Below are 17,672 nucleotides of genomic sequence, written 5' to 3'. Positions count from 1 at the left end.
CAAACTCCACGCAGGGAGGACCCAGGAATCGAACCCAGGTCCCCAGATCTCCCAACTGCGAGGCAGCAGCGCTACCTACTGCGCCACCGTGCCGCCCAAAGCATAATATACATAATGCAAATATTTTCTTGCTCTAAACAAGATAATATACTCTGGGTCTTTCTTCTTACAATTTTAACTGGGATTTTACACCATAAAAGCAGTGAGAGAGAGCCAATGTCCACTGTAACAGAGATAATTTTAACCCTTGTGTGGTATTTGTATTTTTGTTACTCAGCAGGTATTCATAGGTCTTGTACACCCGCAGTTTTTAGGTTTTTAAAATAATAAAAACATAAAGTTTTATGCCAAACTACTTAACAGATGTTGACTTTTTCTCACTTACAAACAATATAGCCAGTAAATATGTTTAATACCAGTAATGGTGCACTGCACAATAATGTGCAGTGAATACACTTGACTTGAGCATTCATAGTTTTCATACTCTCTCTCTGTATGTTTAGCATGCGTTTGTTCAGAGGTTGATGCACTTGTTGCTTCTTGAGCAGCTCTTCTTTTCTTCACCCTAGTGGCCTGCCTGTTCTCTTCTTTCGTTGGCATCTTTTCGTGTTAAAACTGATTAAGTCAGTGTTTGTGTTGCAATTACTTAGTATGTTTTGCTTAATTTTTCACTTAAGCTGGCACTTCTTCAATCTGCCTCAAGAATGATTTAAGATATGAAGAGGTAGGGGAAGCGAAGGTGGTAGGGAATGAGAATGGCACCTGTACACATGGCTGCCCTGCAGGCCACTGCCCAGAGTTGATTCGATAATAAAATAAAAATAAAAAGAGGAATAACCTTGGCGGTCAATCATCACCCCGAAAGCGGATAGTAGATGTCACGTAGTATATGTGTACCAAATTTCAGGTCAATAGTTCACATAGTAAATGTGTACCAAATTTCAGGTCAATAGTTCAAATGGTTTGCGAGCTACAGGAGATTTAAAACCCTGGACAGACAAACGGACAGCCACGGTAGCATATTATATAAGAAGATTTTCTATTAAGCTCTGCTAGATCACGTTTCTCATTGAAAATGCTGTTTTATTTTTCTTATAAAATTTGATATTTGTGTAGAAATCAATAATAATCTAGATACTGTATAAGTGGAATATATCATTAATACTGATGAAACATAAATGAAATAAGGCTTCCAGAGCTACTAATGGTTATTGTTTTGAAATGAACAATTTAAAAGAACATAAAGGGTTATATTGAAATGATACAATTAGCCTGGTTGAACACAAATCCAGTGTTTACCTGCATGTTCCATGCATAAGATAAAGCAGCGCCCAAATGTTTATTCCGTATTGGCAGGTTTAGACGCCATGTACTGCCTAAATGGATAGCGGCCCTGAAATGGTATAAGCTGCTCATCAACAGTAGTAGTAGTAGTGATAGAATTCTTTATTGTCATTATGCATATACATAACAAAATTTTTTGTTGGTAGGACTCGTAACACCAGACCCAGAGTTGTAGCAGAGCTGAAGGCATTCCAACCACTTGTCCCACACTGACATGATTGCAGCTAGCCTCTTTCTCTGTCATCGAACTGGTTGGTTGTCTTGGTTATCAAAGAGCATAATCTTGGAAATACTGTATTGTGAAAGTCTTTCAGAGACATTGTTGCACAAAAAAAATTCTTGGCCAGTTCCTGCATTCCACAGGGATTCAGTGGACTCCCCATTAGATCTGAAAACACCAGCAAGTATAAGAAGCCCAAAGTATGCATGTAAATTGGTTTGATACATTTCCTTCTACTTCTCTCCAAAAACACAACTGCCAATCAAGTTAGTGCATTCCAGAATGATTTTCCAGAATAAAAAGTTCAAAACATGATGTCATGTACATGCATGACAGCCATTTTCGTTGGCCCTGGTTACATCTTTAGTACATTGGGAGCACCTTCCATGGACAAGAATGCCATTCAATTTCATCATTTTTTATTTCTCTGTGTGTCTGAGAGTCAGTTTGACCCTCTTCTTCAAACTCACTGTCAGACTCCAAATTTACAGAAATGTATTCTGAAATGTACTTCATCTTCCAAAGTGAGTACTCCCTCCACGTTGTCTTCTCTCTCTTCTAAAATTATGTCTAAGGCCATCTGAGCAGAGATTTTCTTTGCCATACTGGATTGTTTTTGGAAAGAAGCCACATATGCAGAGCTAATTATTTGTTATGTACCTCACTGATTCCATTTTGAAAAGAAATTAAAATTGTGTGATGAGATTAGGGATTGTGCGTGAAAGGGAAAGTTATTGTTGGAGGTCGGATAGGCATGGAGGAGTTGACGGGGGTTGTCACATACAGTACGTGCACATGGGAGGCAGCGGCAGGATCTAGTTATTTCTGAAATACTGATGGCTTGGGCTAATCATGTGCAATAATACCTTCTTTCCTTCCTTACAGGAACAAATAACATCCAACGCGATTTCTTATGACTACAGACCACATCCTCGGATGACATAATTTCCTCCCTCCTCCTCTGAGGATCTGCCTCTTCCTCCACTTCAGCTATAAGAAGCCACCAGCTCTTTCCTATGGCCTACTCCTCACTAACAATCGCTCTTTCTTTATAGTGAATCTACAATATATGGGGTAGATCCCCCCAAATCTTTATCTCTTGTCCTTTGTGTTTTGTACAGGGTATTCATGGTTGATGATGATGTAAATGATTGGTATGATGGGGTTAGGTTTTGAGCATTTGGAAGCAATGTCTTCTGGAGTGGTGTTATTGTTGTCTTACTGACACTTGGTACATTGCATTGGTCCAAGGTATTGGTTGGAGGTTGAATGGGCATGGGGAGAGGATGGGGGGGTATTCATGGTTGATGATTATGTAAATTATTGCTATGATTGGTATGATAGGATTAGGTTTGGGGTATATGGAAACAATACTTCTAAAGTGGTGTTATTGTTGTTTTACAGACAGTTTTCACAACTGCATTACTCCCGTCTATCAGAACCAATACCACTAGTGAAATGTAAATGTGCTGCTTCACAATATGTACTCGACAAAAAATTGTCTCTTAACATGACATTGGAATAAGAGAAACCAAAATAATATAAATAATATAATTTTGGGATAGAAAGACTTTCATTGTAAACAAAGCTTATAACTTAAACAGTTCTTTAGAAGGAAAACAAACTAACTGACTTAATTAAAATTTACCTTTTAAGCAAAATCTGATCAGCATTTTTATAGTTATTGTTACTTAAGATGTTTATTATATTTACCCCAATATTAACAAAAGCACTGAGCTTGCAGTGGTATTTGAACTCTAAACCATAGAACTGCAATTCCATTGGACTCATGGGATATGATTTATAAATGCACAGCACAGTCAATCATGAAACAGACAGGATCAGTCTGAAAAAGATAAGCAGAAGCCAGGAATTGGATTGCGTGTAAGTTAAGAGACTGATAAAATATATGGAATTAATCACGGCATCTGCCAAAGACAGGTAGTAGAATAAAGTTAAAAATATTTGATATCTCATGCCCTTCCTCAGTATCCTTGTATGTCTTGGCCGGGTCTTCCTCTCTTTGCCTGCTTCTAGGCTCTGTCATTTCGAGGTATCTTGAATGCTTCTTGTTCACTTTTATACTTCATGACTCTCAGTGTGCCTCCTACACCTTTACTCTTCCTAATGTGTCTCATATTCACACTTCGCCCAAGTCAACCGGACTGATCACACCATAGCCAAACTGCCAATTCAGATTGTCATATACAGATAACAATGGAACCTGTGATGAAATTCTTGGACTCAGAGCCCCCTCAAATTACACAATAAAATTAAACTTCATAAATAATAAAAAGTAAAAATAGTAAAAGTAAGAATAAAATAAGTAAGGTGCATAATTAAATATTAAATGTCTGTAGAGCAAGGGAGTATAGTGCATACAGTATATACAGTATGTACATTCCAGCCTATATACAGAAGGTCTAAAGTGACTAGCATTTTTAAAATGACTTTTGTTGTCAAAGTGATCAGTATTCAGCAGTTCAGTAGACTGATAGCTTGTGGGTAGAAACTATCCCTGAACCTGCAGGTGCAGGTCTGGATGCACCTGTACTGCCTGCCAGATGGCAGGAGCATGAAGAATCTGTGGCTAGGATGGCTGGGATCAGAGAGGATGCGTTGTCTCTTCCTCCTGCAGCACTGAGGGCCTGGATGGCTGGTAGCTCAGCCCTGGTGATTTGTTGTGCCGATCTGACCACCCTCTGTAGAGCTTTGCAGTCTAGAGCATTACAGCTGCCATACCAGGTTGTGATACAACCAGATAGAATACTCTCAATAATACATCAGTTGAAATTAGTGAGTTTTCTGGAGTCCATGCCAAACCTCTTCAGCTGCCGCAGAAAGAAGAGCCTCTGTCTTGCTTATTTTGTTACCACACCTATATGGTGACACCAGCTTCAATCCTCACTGATATTTATCCTCAGGAGTCTGAAACAACCGACTCTCTCCACCCCAGTTTTCTCAATGTGAATTGCCAACCACCCCATAATCTCCTATAGTCCACGATGAGCTTCTTGGTCTTACCAGCTTTGAGCAGTAGGTTGTTTCCTGACACAATGATGTCAGGGCTCTCACCTATGCTCTATAGGCAGATTCGTCTCCATCTGATATGCAGCTAATAACAGTTGTGTCATATGTAAATTTAATGATAGTACAGGAGCTTTGTGTGGCCATACAAAGGGGCTGAGAACACATCCCTGGGGCTCACCGGTGTTGAGTGTCAGTGAGGAGGAGGTGACATTACCAATCCATACAACTTGTGATCTGCCTGTCAAGAAGTCCAGAATCCATTTGCACAGAGAGGCACTGATGCACAGATCACATACAGTAGCTTCATAACCAATCTGGATGGAACTATGGTATTGAAAGTGGAGCTGTACATTTTTCTGATACACACACTGAAGAATCATCCTTTCACCAACTAGAAGGTATCTCAAACCTGCAGCACAAAGTCTCCTCTCCACCATAGAAACTGAGATTTGCTTTTTTCGACCACTGTTAAACTATGCTTGAAGTGCTGTCAGGTGAATTTTATGCAAGCTAGTAACTCTCAGAAACTTATCTTCTGATTGAGTTGTGACTTTGGGACTGCTAGATCTCTTCCTATCAAGGTTTCTTCCAGTTTCCAATTGCATTTGGATTGTATGGGACATCACACTCACTGACGGCTTTAGTTTTTGGAGGTTCTCTAAATGAAAGGCCTACACTTTGAAGGGTAATAACGCTCTGTCTCATTTTATTTGTTAATTGCCATTTTCTTGCCAATATCACTGGAATTTACAAATTTCTTGAGTGTAGATGGTGTAGTAACACAGTCTGTTCTAACTCTGCTTTATGATGGAATGTTACATAACAAATTCAAATGTTCTGCAGCAATCCATATTGGTGAATCTCACAATATCCATATACAGTGGTTTAAAGTAACTTATCTCTAGGTTAACTGATCTTCTTCAGTCTATCTAAATTTGGAGCAATCTGCCCCTTGTGTGGGTTTAACTGGTGCATCTTTCAGCCTGCTGCAGACCAGTAATTGAAAAGGCATGGCTAAAGGGATAGAGAGATAGTAAGGTAGCTGTTTAATGTTTCTATGACTTTTGTTGTTGTTGATATTATTACTATATGGCTGGCTAATTCTTTTATACAAGGTGAATTTTTATTATTTACACACAGTTTTACTGCTGGAGGACAAATGGGTGAAGTGACTCATTCAGGATCATACAGTAAATCAGAAGAGAGAATTGAAACAGTATCCTTGTGGTTTAGAGCTCAGGACTTTAGCCAGTAGACCACACTGCCTGCAATATCATGAAATAACTTTCATTTCTAGCGACATTAAATAAGAGCTGGTGAAAGGACAAAGTATGTTAGCAGCCTTCTGCTGTTAAGTTACAATCCTTATACCTATTAGGACATTTCAAAATTAGCAATGAAAGATGATGGTAATAGGACAGAAAAGCACACTAGTCTTCAAAGTAGCCTACTTGATACTATGTCTGATAGTGACTTTTAACAAGTTTTGTAACTCGCTCGTAACATATACTGTTCTCACTAATTACTAGAAAGCAATGAAATGTTTTAACCTAGCATATGTTATTTTACTTTATTTTATATAAAAACCTGTCCCAGAAATAAAATACAGCATTATGATGAATTAAACATATGAACTTTTCATTTTCCACAGTAACTTCACAGTAATCTACTGTACACTATAATTGGCAAAATATTTAATGATAGATAGATAGATAGATAGATAGATAGATAGATAGATAGATAGATAGATAGATAGATAGATAGATAGATAGATAGATAGATAGATAGATAGAACTTGTATTTGCCACAGGGGTAAATCTAGCTTTTTACAGAAGCACATGCATGCCTGGGAGTCAACGTCAGACTTGTCAACTTGTAATTCCACCCTGAGTAAAGGGCAGGTGCTGCCTTATAACGCCTCTCCTCTCTTTCCCTCTGCAGATTCGCAAATCTACATATCACACATCCCAGGGCACCTGAGCCCGCCATTTCCACCTCATTGCCTTCATAACCAGCATCACTGCCATCTTTCTTCAGTCTAATCATAGTCTGTTAATCGAACAGCACATTAAATCATGTTTGTTATTTCATTCCACAATACACCTGGTTTGCCTGAGTGTGCCTCGAACCTTTATCTTTGTGTTTTTGCTTCATTTACAATATATACAGTACACTACATTTCAAAAGTTTTAGACCACCTCAGTTTTTTAATTTTTTCTTCAAATTTAATCAGGTGAAATGCAATGAATTACCTAAAATGGTAAAAAGCTAAGCAGTAAATCACCAAAGGTTTAAATTTAAAGTTTACTGAATAAAAGGAAATTTCAGAATATTACAAATGGGCCTTCTTTGGGGAACAACCAGTAGGTTACATCCTACAGATGTTCTGCAGCAATTAAAGTAAGTTAAGCCTTGCAAGTTGAAGCAAACAATTTGCACAGATGTCTCCACTTCTGTTGATTACTTAAAAACCCTCTGTCTGTCTTAAACCAGAGTTGGAACAGACTGTGTTACTACACCCTCTACTCCAAAGATACAAATTCCAGTGATAATGGCAAGAAAATGGCAATTAACAAATAAAACGAGACAGGGCATTATTACCCTTCAAAGTGTAGGCCTTTCTTTTAGAGAAATAGAAAAAACAAACAAGTGTCCGTGAGTGTGGTGTCCTACACACTCCAAAGGTAATTGGAAATTGGAAGAAACGGTTATAGAAAGCGATCTGGTAGACCCAAAGTCACAACCCATTCAGAAGACAAGTTTCTGAGGGTCAGCAGCTTGCTTGATATTCAACTGACAACACAATAGCTTCAAGCACGGCTTAACAGTGCAAGTCGAAAAAAACAAATCTCAATTTTTACTGTGAAGAGGAGACTTTGTGCTGCAGGTTTGACAGGGCAGGTGGCAGTAAGAAAGCCATTCCTTAATGGATAAAATAAACCCTTGAAATACCAGCTGTGAACTACTGCAGACTGGAAGAAAGTCTTATGGACCGATGAATCAAAATTTGAAATCTTTAGTTCATCACGCAGGGTGTTTATACTCCATTAAGATGATGAAAGAATGGTTCCTCAGTGTGTGACACCAGCTGTTATACATGGAGGAGAAAATGTGATGGTCTGAGGTTCTTTTGCTGGACTTTTGTTGGTGACTTGCACAGAGTGACTGGGATTCTGAATCAAAAGGGTTACCACAGTTTGGCTGTTGTATCAGCAAAAGGTGGCTGCTTTGATGAATCAAGAATTTGAATAAACTTTTGTACACTTAATTAATTCCTTGAGTTTTTTTTTTTCATTTGCCATTGATTAATTTGGTGTATGGTAGCTAATATAAATACTGATAATGATATCATTTCATAACCTGAGATTTGTTGTTGTTCCTGATGAGTATGACTATCTAATAGGTGATGAAGCCTGTGAGAACTTAGAACTTTTTAACAAAGTATATTGTATACATTCTCCCAATTTAGAAAGTGCTATACAGATAGTGAAATTGTTGATTTATTAGTAAAACAATTTCCTGACATCTTCTCTGGATTTGCTGATGTACAATTTACCCAAAAGGTTTAGGTTAAATCTGATGCTAACCAAGAAAAGTTCCAGCACCATTACATAAAGAGTCGTAGAGCCCACTAACTATGTCAACTCAATGGTAGTTGTTAAAAAGAAAAATGGTGAGTTGAAATTTTGTACAGATCCAAAGGACCTGAAAGCACATATGAGAAGTAAGCACAATCAGATTCCAAAAAGAGAAGAGACTAAAACTGAAATAGGTGGTGCAAAATATTTTAGCAAATTTGATGCCTCTAAAGGGTTTTGGCAATTAAAATGAAAAGCAGAGAGCACAAAATGCTGTACATTTAACCTAACTTTTGGCAGATGCTGCTCTTTAGGATTAACCGTTGGCATCATATCAAATTCTGAAAATTTTCATCTCATTATGGAGCACATTATTGAAGGGTGAAATGGTGTTCATGTCAATGGTGATAACATTGGGATGTAGGTGAATACACTACAAGAGCATAATTAAAGATTAACTAAAATTCTGCAGAGCATTCAGCGTAATGGACTAAAATTAAATAAAACAAATTTGTCAAATTGGATTAAAAGAGATCTTTTTTTCTTGGTGACAAAAAGGGCTTATTGCCCATATTGGGAATTATTAATTTCAAAAGCAAATTTATTCTAAATTTTTCTTCAAAAACAACATATATACAAAAGCTGTGGCATACAAGACAAGAATATTTCATTGTATTGACAAACATTAAAAAGAGTGGAGAGAACTGAGAGGCATATTTTGATCTATCAAAAAAAATGAAAATAAAGATGGCTTTGGTGCTGTACTTTTTCAAGCTAAAGGTGAAAACTGGAAGCCAATAGCATATGAATCACGAACAATGACACAATCTGAATGTCGTTATCACAGATTGAAAAAGAATTTCTAGTGTTGGTCTTCGGGTGTAAAAAAATTGCACAGCTATGGCTTACTCACATTCACAGCAGGAACAGGCAACATGCCACTTGTAACAATCATCAAGAAGAACCTTAATGAGATGCCTCCTTGAGTCCAGTGCCTAATGATGAAACTCCAAAGGTATGATTTTCACTTAAAGTATAATCCTAGAAAGTAGATAGTGTTAGCAGATTCACTATCTTGGGCATCCATTTAGTTTACACCACATGATTGGAACTGAGTTATGTAAATGATTTATTGCTTAGACAAAGCAGAATTATTCCTCATTCAATAGAACAAGATATCCTTCATGAAGGGTATAACAGAATGTAAAAGAAGTGCCAATGATTTGTTGTACTGGACTGGTACAAATAATGATATAAGGGCATCAATAAAAAAATGTGCAACATTCCTTAAGTTTCAGAACAAACAATTAATAGAGCCAGTATTAATTTCTGAACGTCTGTCAGAACACTTTGTAAAAAATTTTCATAGATCTGTTTCAACTTAATAGCAGGGATTATAAGAGATAAACTACCCAGAAATGGCAATACTATCAAACTCTTAGGTCAACTGCTTCATAAAGCACATTAAATCCACCTTTGCTAGACATGGAATCCCAAGCACCGTATTTAGAGTGACAATGGTCTATACTTTAGCTGCAAAGAGATTCATCAGTTTGCAGAACACTATGGTCTAGTAGTCCAAAATATCCACAATCAAATGGTCAAGCAGAGAAAGCTGTTCAAACTAATTCAGACCCTTACATGGCTCTACTGTTTTATCAGGCTTTCCCTCTTGATATTTTCAAATCTCTGGCTGAATTGTTAATAGACAGAAAGCTGTGAACCACCATTCCTTATATTAATGAGAAAAACAAACTGAGAGGCAATTCAAACATAAGGCCAATTATGACAAATCAACAATATATCTGCAGCCTCTGTTAAACAAGTGATATAGTGAGAATTGGAGATGCTAACATATGAAATACAAAAACTAAGGTTCTACAAGAGATAAGTCCAAGATCATACACGGTAAGAATGGATATTGACAATTTCTGAGAAGGAACCAGTGTTGTCTTTTAAACACACACAAGAGATCTTTACAGAGCAATACAGTACTAATGAGTACAGCACAGCTAAAGATTTATATATGAAGATATAAAGATTTAGGGCGGCACGGTGGCGCAGTGGGTAGCGCTGCTGCCTCGCAGTTGGGAGACCTGGGGGCCTGGGTTCGATTCCCGGGTCCTCCCTGCGTGGAGTTTGCATGTTCTCCCCGTGTCTGTGTGGGTTTCCTCCGGGCGCTCCGGTTTCCTCCCACAATCCAAAGACATGCAGGTTAGGTGAATTGGCGATTCTAAATTGGCCCTAGTGTGTGCTTGGTGTGTGGGTGTGTTTGTGTGTGTCCTGCGGTGGGTTGGCACCCTGCCCGGGATTGGTTCCCTGCCTTGTGCCCTGTGTTGGCTGGGATTGGCTCCAGCAGATCCCTGTGGCCCTGTTTGGATTCAGCGGGTTGGAAAATGGATGGATGGATGGATATAAAATATCTGACATGGCACAGAAACTTTCCAAGGAAACTAATATTCCTGTCTTGAGTAGCTCTTTATGACTGATTCAAAAACCTGACAGGCGCAAACTGTAAGGTTACATTATAGGCTAAGTATACCTTCTCTGCTGTGTGTGTGTATGTGGTACTGTAAGGGAGGTTTGTACTTGAGGAAAAGGGGATGTAGTAATATTAGAAATAATTATTAACTGTTGTCAGAAAAGCATTTTAGTTCAAGAGCTTTTAATAGTGTGAGGTTATCATGAACGTAAAAACATGGAATAAAGAAGTGGCAGCAATCAACATTGTGAAGGGAATTTTTAAAAGAACATTACAGAGTTTTGAACTAAATCATTTTAAATTCATTTTTTCTCCACATCAAGCAACACTCAATACCCCTAGAATGACAAAGTGAAGACAGGATTTTAGAATTTTTTGCAAAGTTATTAAAAATAAAAAACTGAAATATCACATTGACAAAAGTATTCAGACCTGATTTTTTAATTAGCTCTGAGTTTAAAAGCCACAAGTGATACTATGCTTTTTAGTATTCAGGATTATCTTCACAATGATATGCATGTTCATTCATGTAGAATACTGAAATATTAGGAATCTGTATATGTCATCCTTACATACACATAAAAATCCTTTCTTATTTATATGCAGCAATACTGTTGGAAGGAAATGTTAACCTTTACAGAAATTAGCCAATGTTTAAAAATTAAGATGTAAGAGAAACTGCTCAGGAAATCACTTTGGTGTTTTTCAGTAAAAAAAAATTACATTTTTCCTAAAGGTAATAAACACTTTATTCTAGAACAGATTATAGAAAATAGCAAGATAATGAAATAATGTGACTGCTGTAGCCCCGTAAATCAAAAGGGATCACTGTGTTAAGTGTTTCTTATAACGGATTAAGTTTTTCTTATAAACTTTCTTATAAATGTACTTGTTTTGCTATTGTGGAAAGGTTTCTTTCTCTCTTCCCATATAATAAAAATGGGACTCATTTGTTTGTGAGTATAGTAATAAGAGTAGTAAGACGTTCAGGGTTTTTTTTCCAAGTTAGCTCATGGAATCTGTAAGGAAATATATTTATGAGTAATATTCTTTGGCAGCTTCACTTGGAGGTGATGTAACAAAAGCATAATTTGAAGAATGAAAAATATACCTTTTTGGAGACTCAATCACTAAGGTGTAGCCATGGTGTCAGAGATAGGACAAGCGACAATGAAAAAATAGCTACACTTTTATCACTGACTTCAATTCATACCTGATTTTATGTATACAAATAGTTTTTTGTAAGTGTTTACAGAATATTGACTAATAATGCGGAAGTTGTAATAACAATATGTTTGAATACTAAGAGATAACATCTATAGAAGTGACATTAACACAAGTAGGCAACATTATGGTGTTTGATCTCCACCTTTTTTGTTTACTCTCCCTTCCTCATTTGTTAAGAGATTTGGACTGAGCTGACATGAGAACCTTCTGCTAGCCCAAGGAGAATAAAAAGTCTAGCACTTTTATTCATTGGTAGATTTGAAAAATGCAAGTTTCATGGTTTGAGGATAAAGGGTCACATAGTAGAAAAACAATTAGCTAAACAGCTAGAAGTAATAAAACATTAGCAAGCAAATTCAAAGCACAAAAAAGTATCAGGAATCCAAAAAACAGGCAAAACCAAGAGCCAAATGGAATTGCTAGGAGATTTACTACCATTTTCTAGTATAGCTAGTTTTTTACAACAATTTCTCATCAATGTATTATTGAAATTTTGGTCTGTTTCTTTTGATATTTGGCCTTAGCCCATTTCAGTCTAGGAGACAATCACAAAATGATAAGAGATATTAACATAGTAAGGGGAGAGCTCAGGTCAAAGCCAGTAAGGAGAAGATGAAGACGTCAAAACCAAGGTGCAAAGCAAACCTGTAAGTAGAGGATAAAAATGATAACGAAATCTGCCACTAAAGCCAATGTCACATTATATGATTTCTAGTTGTGGGGTAGGTCAGATTTGCCAACTGCAGTTGCTGATCTTGTCACAGGACTATGTCAGGTTACTCCACTAAACATTGCACATCTATCACATTTACCAATTGAGTGCCAACCGTCCAGCACAGCTGTGCTCATCCCTTTTTGTTACAGGCAATAACATGCTGCTTGACAAAGCCGGTGCTGTATGAAGGGTTAACAGATTAACCAGGAACAGTGAGTTCAGCCACAGACTCAAGACGTTTTTCTTTTCTTCCTGTTTTAGTGCATAAAACATGAGACCTCAGAGACAGGAGCATCTCATCTATTTGCAAGGTTCATAACACTCATGTTTCTTATTCTTCACTGATACACTCTATGCATTGTAATTCTGGATGAGCATTCATTAGTTGTCAGCTGTCATGAACACAAACCTCATCCTCACAACTAAAAACAAAAGCAAACCAGTTTGATTTTATTGTAGGGAGTTGTAGGCTAGTTGGAGACAGTTGTTGGGTATGTCATGTTAGGCTATTGCATATGAGCGCACCACCAACTGCCTCCCTCACTAAGATTATATAAATGAAGGCTACAACAGAAAATCACTGGAAAGATTGCATCATGTGACATCTTTGGAAATTTGTAAAGTTAAAAGGAATTTGGCAGTATGCATATAAGTACATAGCTGTGTTTGGTGGAAGCCATTATAGTCATTTTGAGCTAGAAGCACAAAGTGAAGTTCTGTTCACTTTACTTACACTATAATAGGTATTATTATTTAGTTTCCATGCGTAGTCTCATCTTGCACAATGCTAGCATACAATTTCTAAAAGCCTAGAAGAGGTTATTCCCAAATCACTGATTGCTATAAAATATTGATAATAGATAGATAGATAGATAGATAGATAGATAGATAGATAGATAGATAGATAGATAGATAGATAGATAGATAGATAGATAGATAGATGAACAAGCAACTTTGTATTACACACACATATATATATTATATATACAGTATATATATATATATATATATATATATATATATATATATATATATATATATATATATGTATATATATATATATATATATATATATATATTCTGTATATATATATACTGTATATATTGTCACACTTGTGTCACAAAGTTCCACAGATACACTCAGGAGATTCTAGAGACAAAAACTTTATTCAAACACTTAAAAAAAACCATCAGTCTCTTTCAGGAGTGAACGGGGCTCCATGTGTACCCGGAGGGCACAGCTCCATCTCTCAATTAAAAGAATTGAAAATCTTCCTCTTCATAGGGGCGCACCTCGGGAGCGGTATATACAGTATGTATATATACATATATATATATATATATATATATATATATATATATATATATATATATATATATATATATATATATATATACACTGTACATTGTAAAAGTGAATGTGAGGTCATACTTTTGTAAAACAACATTTATGTTAAATAACAATGGTTCTTTCATTGACCCTCATACTTCTACTATTCTTTTAAAATGTGAAATCAGAAATATAATAAATTACAGGGTTTTAATGATATGAATCAACTTCCTTTGAGAGAAATGAGGAATTTAATGGAATTGTTAAGGGACTATGAGATTTGCTAACAGAATTCCGCTTTAATTGCAAACATCAGGTATTCTGTCTGCCAATAATGCTGTAAATGGAAGACTGTATTATATAAAGAATAATTAAAATCTAAAATAATTTCCCAAAGTGTCTCAAATCAGTCACTGACGGATGTCTATTATTTCTTGTTTACCATCACTAGATTGTAATGAGATACTTTAACAATGAAAGGAACATGAAAACATGAAACAAAGTTATTGATCCCAGAATTCACAACTGGAAAGAAATCAAATACCTTCTGGTCTGTTTGAATTTAAAAACAAATGCAGTCCCACTGGTTAGGGACAATACAGTGTTCTGTTAAAGCCCTTACATGCCCTTTGCAGACATTCAAGGAAGTGTTATTTGTATTGTTAAATTTACATTAAGTCCACCTAATTGCATCAGCTGCTAAATAGATCTCAGAATAATGACATTTAAAGAGAAAATTGCAATCATCTTTGGAAGACTGCAGTATAATGGATAAACCTGATTAATTTAACCTTGTTGTGTTCCATTATGGCTGCACTTTATCATTCCCACAGATGGAGCCCAAAGAAATTAAGACTGTTCTTTTCACTAGCAGACAACCATAGCTCAATTTTCGCTTGAAGAAAATCTTTTATGAAAAAAGGAAGACAGAAAAAATGCTTCTACAGTTTTCAAGAAATATAAATATGTTATCATAATAAATCGTTAATCATGTCTTGTTTTTAAGTGTTTACTCACTGTGTTTGTTATATTTGATACTTATAGCTTCTTTCATGGTAATATTTGACAGATTATTTTTAAACAGAATCATCAGCAACATCTCTATTAACTATTGTGAATGGAGTTAGCAAATATGGAAGAAACAGCATTGTAAATGTTCATATAGAGTGCTAGTAAATACTTTCTGTATTCTTCATTTATAATGAAATAATGGCTAAGCCAATAACTTGTATTGCATAAAAATTAACATCAATAGCATGTTAATCAGTAGTCCGCCATGAAAACATTAGTGACGATTAAAACAGATGTAACAATTCCATTTCCAAGATGAAGAATTCCTGACCATTTACCAGTGTGTTAAGTGTATTACATTTTATAAAATAATTTTATAATTCTTATTCCTTGCCCCATCTGCCCATTCAATATATGACACTTTAGTCTGTGAAACTTCCTAATGACACTTCATTTACCTTCATCATGTAAAATTTCTGCCTTTTGATTTGATTTGATTTCAGAACCTCACATAAATATACAGTATCAATGATTCAGCCACTCATATTATTTTATTCCCTTTAGTTCAATTAAATATTTCTTTATGATACACATTTTTATTGTGATATATTTTAGCTTTGTGTTTAGAGAGCAATGTCCATTAGATAGTTTGAAAAGGATTTGGGAGCTTAATTTCATCTTCCATATACTGAAATACTCAGAAAGCACATTGTTTGTGGGTGAGGATATAACAAAGAAGGTGAAGGACCAGCTTGTTGAGACACTCTGTGCAACTCAGGTTTCAAGAAGAGATCGATGAATTTTATTGTGATATAACTGAGGTACTAGAAGAGAAGAAGATCACAAAGGAATGTGAAGCATAGATACCATGACAGTAAGATTCAGGCTAAATTGCATCTCTAACTTTCAAATGAATCAATTTAGATGACTGAAATCAACAAAATAATGTTTGCAAATAGTAAATAAAAATGTATAAAACAATAACCACATGCAATTTTACAAAACAAAATGTCAGCTTTGTTTATCAGAATCCATTGTTATTCCCCATTTGTTCAAGAGGCCCATGATAATGAGTCTTCCCAATTATTCAGACTGTCGAACTGGTTTTACACACCACCTGAACCGCATCTATTCCTGTTATTATTATGTTGCTCAAGGTATTTGTTATTTATACCATTCCCAGCCTATTACTGCTTTAAACTTAATTTCCCAAAGTGTTTGGTAAGGCATCTGAAGATGTGGCTGGAATTGGGCAGTGTTTTGCGTTCTGTCTACTACCTGTTTCCATACCAGATTTTACACTTAGCCAAATCTAACAAAGCATTTTTTTTATTTCAAAGACCTTGAATTAATTCTTGACATGAGTACAAATTCGTATGTTAATCCAATTTTAGATAAACCTGTCCTTCTTCATTATTGTATCCTGTCTTCCACTCTTTCAATCTGAAAATCAATTCCTCACTTAAATCTGATGGACTCTTATCGGCTGATACAACCCACCCCTAAAGTTTTTTCTCCCCATCATCACTGTCATCTAGACTTGACTGTTCCTTGGTTAATCAATTACAAAATGCTTCTGTTCTAAATATAAATCAGTTTAATTTCCCATTACTCACATGCTGTGCCACTTCTTGGAATTACAATTATCTTCTGCATAATGTAAACTTTTGCAGGAAACTCTTCTCTTAACTATAAATGGAGTTATCCCTAGGAATTATAGCTCTCTAGATCGTCCCATGTTTGTTTAAATTACTATTAAAGGAACAATATTTAATTTGATATTTAATTCCATAAGTGGGTTCATTCCTTAGAAGGCTGGCGTCCTTCAACATCTGCAATAAGATGCTGCAGATGTTCTATCAGACAGTTGTGGCGAGCGCCCTCTTCTACGCGGTGGTGTGCTGGGGAGGCAGCATTAAGAAGAAAGACGCCTCACGCCTGGACAAACTGGTGAGGAAGGCAGGCTCTATTGTTGGCATGGAGCTGGACAGTTTAACATCTGTGGCACAGCGAAGGGCGCTCAGCAGGCTCCTATCAAGTATGGAGAATCCACTGCATCCACTAAACAGTATCATCTCCAGACAGAGGAGCAGCTTCAGCGACAGACTGCTGTCACCATCCTGCTCCACTGATAGATTGAGGAGATCGTTCCTCCCCCAAACTATGCGACTCTTCAATTCTACCCGGGGGGGTAAACGTTAACATTTAACATTATACAAAGTTATTGTTTGTTTTTCACCTGCATTATTATTATTATCAATCTTTAATTTAACATTATTTATTGTATCAGTATACTGCTGCTGGATAATGTGAATTTCCCATTGGGATTAATAAAGTATCTATCTATCTATCTATCTATCTATCTATCTATCTATCTATCTATCTATCTATCTATCTATCTATCTATCTATCTATCTATCTATCTATCTATCTATCTATCTATCTATCTATCTATCTATCTATCTATCTATTTATTAGTGGTCTCACTCAGTCCAAACCACAGAGGATCCCCAAACTCTTTATTAGAGAGAAAATCAAACAGAAAATCATGGTTCCTTGCTAATAAACCTAGTAATACTATTTTTTCTATTATTTTCAAAGTTATTTTAAGAATATTCCTTACCCTCTTCACCAAGATACACTGTACTTCCTTTCCAGTTGCCCTTCTGAAGCTTTCTGAAAATAAAAATCCCACTTGTTAGACTTTCCACTCACAATGAATTTCAAGAGGTTTT

The sequence above is a fragment of the Erpetoichthys calabaricus genome, chromosome 6 (assembly GCF_900747795.2).
Source record: "Erpetoichthys calabaricus chromosome 6, fErpCal1.3, whole genome shotgun sequence".
In the NCBI taxonomy this organism is placed as follows: domain Eukaryota; kingdom Metazoa; phylum Chordata; class Cladistia; order Polypteriformes; family Polypteridae; genus Erpetoichthys; species Erpetoichthys calabaricus.
The sequence above is the reverse complement of the archived record's forward strand: the minus strand, read 5'-3'. Positions refer to the sequence as shown.